The sequence below is a fragment of the Peromyscus leucopus genome, chromosome 6, assembly GCF_004664715.2.
Source record: "Peromyscus leucopus breed LL Stock chromosome 6, UCI_PerLeu_2.1, whole genome shotgun sequence".
Classification (NCBI taxonomy): domain Eukaryota; kingdom Metazoa; phylum Chordata; class Mammalia; order Rodentia; family Cricetidae; genus Peromyscus; species Peromyscus leucopus.
Window position 1 is genome coordinate 118,118,725 of NC_051068.1, and position 6,000 is coordinate 118,124,724.

Sequence of the window (6,000 nt, forward strand, 5' to 3'; positions counted from 1 at the left end):
AAATGGTGATCAACTTTTCTTCACTGAATGGAAGACAGAGTGTTCTAAAAGTTAGTAGTGACAATTTAACCTGATTATATAATATATTATCTCAGGCATGAATTTTATGTTTTAGAAAATTATAACTTCATCATTTGTTAGCAATATTCAAAATTTCAAAGTGAAGCACATTTTAGTCTTGTTGCCATTGCTCACATTGTTCTTTGAGATGTTTATAACAAGTTTGAGATAGTTTCTCTTTATTTGTTTAATATGCTGGAGAAGGAACTCAGAGCTCCATGCATAGTCAGCAAGGAATCAAGTTGAACTTTAGACCACATGGGCTTTCTTTAAAGAAAGGAGTGTAGCTGGGGGTATCTACTGGTCCTGCCTGACCCACCATCAGGACAAATCTCTCACCCACCAATCCCGCAGCTACTCGGAACCAAATAAACACACAGATGCTTATATTATTTATAAACTGTATGGCCCTGTGGCTCAGGCTTCTTGCTAGCTAGATCTTACATCTTAAATTAATGCCTTCCTATAAATCTATACCTTGCCACGTAGCTCGTGGCTTACTGATACTTTTCATCCTGCTCCTCATGGCAGCGGCTGGCAGCATCCCCTGACCCACCCTTCCTGTTCCCAGAATTCTCCTCTCTCTTTGTCTTGCTGATACTTCCTGCCTGGCTACTGGCCAATCAGCACTTTATTATCCAATCAGAGCAACACATTCAGAGCATAGAGAACATCCCGCAGCAAAGGACACTTATTAAAGAAAGGATCCAGTCAGGTAGTGGGTAATTTAACACAGACAAGCTATAATTTTTGTAATTGATAAACAAATGATGTAAAAGTGACCGTTTGTATGTGTGTATTTATATGTGTATACATGAATGTGTATATCTATGATCTGTGTGTTTGTGTATAATATGCACATACGTACATGTGCATATGTATGTGTGTGTAGCTATGTGTTTGTATATGTGTGTGACTATATGTGTGTATGAGCTTGCCAACACACTCCTGTGCAGAGGCTGGAGGAGGTGTTCTCCTTCCTTGTTGAGCATCTATTCCATGAGACAGGGTCTCTCAGTTACCTTTAGCTCACCATTTTTTAGCTAGGCTCCCTGGTCAGCAAGTCTAAGGGATCATCCTGTCTGGTCCCCCACAGTTGGGGTTACAGGTGCACAGACCATGTTCAGCTTTTTTGTGTGCAGCAGAACTGAACTTAGAGTCTGAAGCTTGTGCAGCAAATGCTCCTACCCACCAGGCTGTTGTCTTCCTCAGTCCCCCAAACTGACTTTTAAAATGCATTATAAACATTTGTACTATTTTTATAAAATATAGCTTTTTTTTCTGCCATAAAAAAAGATGATACCAATGTGTCTGGTCTTGGTATCTGCCTATTTTATCAAAGAAATCATTATACATTAAATTATACTCATGTAATTCATATATATATATATATACATACATATATACATATATTTCAGTTTAATTAAAGGTCTAAAATCTTTAATTGTAAAATAAAATATCCTGGAATAATTATGGCACTAGAAATCATCTTCAAAATAAAATGAACCTTAAGCTTGTTTGTCAAGAAGATAATAGAATTTTAAACTAATTTGGAGAGAATTTTTAATTATTTGATTATTCTTCATACATGTACAGAAGGTGGTGAAAACAGTGCCATGGTGTGGCAAAAGTGGAGAAGGAAACAGAGAATGCAAAGGTGGTTGTGTTACACTATTGTCTAGACCTAAGATGAACCGAGCAAGGGGCCTGAGGCTGTAGCTTGGTGGTACACTGCTCACTTCACACCAGCGAGTCACTGTGTACAGTTCCATCACTGCAAAACCAACAAATCCCGAGAGTCATGAAAGAAGAGACGAAACTGTGCACTAGTTCTACATCAGCCTCACCATGGTAACGTGCTACAGTGCATGTTCCAAGACTAGTCTATCAAAGGACCTTGGAAAAGAGCAAACTAAACCAGCTTACTTGCTAGTAAGTAATTAAGACATACAATAATGTATTCCAATAAACAATGATGTTACAGGCACAGAGAATTAGACCTGGTGCAAGAAATTTACTAGGACTTGTCACTTGAGATTTGGTCATTAACAGAAGACCATTTAAACCTGATTTTTCAAGAGAGGTGGCTTGGATCCAGCAAGCATGCCCTGACACAAAATAAGCTTAATGGTGCACAAGTATCAGGTGAGACATTTGCAACATAATTGTGATGGGTAAAGTAGTGTAAAATACTTTAAGAATCCTGTCAGGATGCCATCAGAATGGCTAATGAAAAGACATTCAGCATCTATTGGGTCCTATGTGATAAGGGCTTTTGTCTTTAATGAGATTCTAACATTACTTATTGGCAGCCAAGAGCTTTGTATGCTATCTTGGTATATCTAGAAGCACTTGATGGCCATCTGAAATTATATTCTCAAACAAAAGGGCTGCTGCTGATATAGGAAGATGGAATTTATCCAAAGCTTGTCACATTACTTGTGAGAGACACTATTTATCGTGTCAGATGTTTTCCTGTGCCTATTTTATTTAGAGAAACATGGTGGCATTTTCTCAGCCTTAGTAAGTCCTGTCACAGTTGTTTTATGCCATGCAAAATACTGTTGAATTATCCCTCTTTAACAAAACGACAAAGCTATCCTTGGATATATTTAAGGAGTATAAACTGAAATGTAGTATTACAGTCTAAACTGAAAATTTAAGAATTATATTTAAGATTTAATTTTCAATTATGTGTATCTATGTCTGAGTGTACGTGGGTATGTGCACATGAGTGCAGGTATCCACAGAGGCGAGGAGAGGGCATCAGATCCTCCGGAGCTGGAGGGACAGGTGATTCTAAGATGACTTACATGGGTGCTAGGAAGTGAATTCAGGTTCTCTGCAAGAGCAGAAGGTGCTCTTAGCTGCTGAGTAGTCTCTCCAGCACCCTAGACTGAAGTATTTCATGCAGTTATCAAAAATATTGACATTCTCAACTGAGGAATGACTATCTTTGCTCGTCTCAGAAAGTGACACTCATCTTTTTCTGAACTATCATTTCATGACTCTCTTCTATATTTTAATCAATAATAGAAAGAAGGTGAATGAATGAAACAGTCCTAAGAGTAAGTGTAAGTGGAGACACATCCTTTGCATATTAAATCAATAATAAAACTTTCAAGGGTAAGCACAAAATATATGCATTTAGTCCAGCTTTGTTTTATTATGACAGTCCTGTTGCTTGTATTAGAACAAGATCCTCTAAAAGATCAAGAATGGAATTAATTTCGAAACCTGCAGCATGCTGTTAGCAGTAAAAATGTTAATTTGTGTATTTATAACACATCTGACTTAGAGGAAAAGTCTATGACAGAGAATATCTGAAAAATCAAGAATATATAAACCTTAATACATTCTAAGAAAATACCATTTCAGCGTATTACCTCATTTTCATTAAAATGATGAAAATGTGAATACAGAAAATCACTTAGTCCTCAGGCTAAAAATAGGTAGATCATCAAAACCTAATATCATTTTAGCTCAAATTGGTATTTGTTCAGTAAATGTTCTACTTCATAATGTGAAAAGTACAAAGGAAAAATTCAAATTTGGGCAAGAAATAGATCTTAAAAAAAAACAAGCAGCCAATTCTATTGTTTTGCCTTCTGAAGCTGAAGCTATAGGCTTTCCATGAAATGTTTATTGCAAAAAAAAAAAAAAATAAGCAGATCCCTCAGAAATGATGTTGAGTTCATCCAGCACTGCAGCAGCTTAGCCTCGGGTTCTTCCGCCAAGTCTTACTTCTACTCAATTTTCAAATCTTATCATCTCTCAGTTCCATCGCACTCACTTCCATCTCTTCTCCTATGAAACACAGCTATGTCATCTCTAAAATAAAAAAAATAATAAAAATACAAATGTGAAACCAATCATGCTAACTTTGGTTATCGTAACAGAAGCAGTGTGAGCTCACACACATCTGAAAGAAGAGAAGTGGGAAAGACATGTGCTGTTTAGCTTCGTTGTCACTGTGGCACAACCGAACACTACCCGGAAGACGGTCTCATGAGGGACTGTCTACCTCGGGTTAGCTGTGGGCTTGCCTGTGGAATTGTCTTAATTGATGGAGGGGGAGCCAGCTCACTGTGAGCGGTACTCTTTTCTAGGCAAGGGGGTCCTGAACTGTGTTAAGAGCCAAGAAACAGAACTAAGCAGAAGCACACACGCATTCACCTCTCTGCCCTTGACTGTGGGTACAGTGTGACCAGTTGCCTCATACTGCCACTATGTTTCTTGTAGCAATGGACTGTATAACCTGAGCTAACACTGCAATTGTGAGCTAAAATAATCCCTTTCTTCCCCAAGTTGCTTTTTGGTTAGGATATCTTCTCACAGCAACAGAGTCAAAGCTAGAATAAGATGATTCCATTTCTGCATCATTATCTTTCAGCATCATTTCTTCTTCTTAGCAACTGAGCCTACAAGCAGTGTCCTGTTGCTCTGGGAATCAGGTAAAGAATTCAACCTGTTTAGGTGTGGTGGATGCTCAGAATCTCTTGTGTCCTGGTAAGCCAGAAGGAACCCATTTTAAGATCTGGCAAGTTCTGATGCAGATTTCCCTCTTCTAATGTGGGAGGTATTTCCACAGGAGCCTACTGATGACAAGAGGCAACCTAAGGGAGAAGAGTCTAATTTGGCTCATGGCTTAAGAAGAGACTAAGAAAGGCTACTGTCAATCCATCTTGGCTTTCAATGCCTTTGCTTTAGCTTTGACTGTGGTAGGGATAGGCATTTCCTTCATAGCTACTTCCTTCTTCATCTTGGCAAAACAGGCTATGGAGGCTATAAGAGGTGCAGCCTCAATGGAGGAAGTGAATCATGTTAGGACTGACCTTTAGGTTTTATGGCCTAGGTCACTTCCTGTCCACTCTGTGCTTCCTTATAGCAGAGGAAACACTCTGTGGTCCTGGCAGCAATTCATCCACATTCACAATAAGACCAAGACATCCCCCACCTTCAGGTGACCCAAGACCTTGTGGTTCAGGAGGAAGCACATGGGCTATTCCAGAAGAAACAGCCTTATTTGAACATGTGCCATGGTTGGATGTATCTTGTCTCCCAAGGGCTCATCTATTGCAGCCTTAGCCATCAGCATGTCGGGTAGTAGGCAGCAGGTAGTAGGTAGTAGGCAGGACAATAGGATCATTCTGACCCTATAGGAGTTAAGGTAGTGCTCATGAAAGAGTTGGTTGATTCTCTCCAAAGGAGTGACCCTACCTGGTCTCATTGTCTGATAGTTTGATCTCTGTCAGCTCACTATTGCCACCACAGGGCCCAGTATGATACTGTAACGACATTAAGTCTGCCAGAGCTGAGAAGATACCACTCATAGGCACTTGAACTTTGAGAACTGTAACTCTTTTCTTTATAAAGTTATCCAGTCTCAGGTGTTTTGCTACAGTAATGAAAAGTGGAATGACACAAGGTGTGTGAAAAGGCATTTCTTTGGATCCAATCCCAAATACCCAGATGCCATGCTTGTTCCCTCCCTTGCCTTTCCATTTCTTCCAACAGTGTCTCATAAGGCTCCAGCTGCCCTTGAACTGACTATGTAGTCTGGAATGATCTGGAACTTCTGCTCCTCTGAATCGACACCCCAAAGTATTGGCATTATAGGCACCACCACACACAGGATACACGTGCTGCTGGAGAGGGTACCCAGGACTTCATGCAAGCTAGGCAAGCACTCTGCCAACTGACCTACATTCCCAGCTCCTGAGAGACATTTCCAAGAAGGATTCTGTCAGACAAAGAATAAAGGAGAGAAGTTGGAACCTCCCTAAAAAAAGTTACCACTAAAATTCTTTAGGCAAAAAAATCTTTGTTTAATATATAGATTAAAGTCATTCCTTTAGGCCTGCTTTTATTGTCTATGACATCTAATTTCCTTTTTAGCAAACACGTGTCACGTTAACTGTGCATCAAGAGCAATGGTAG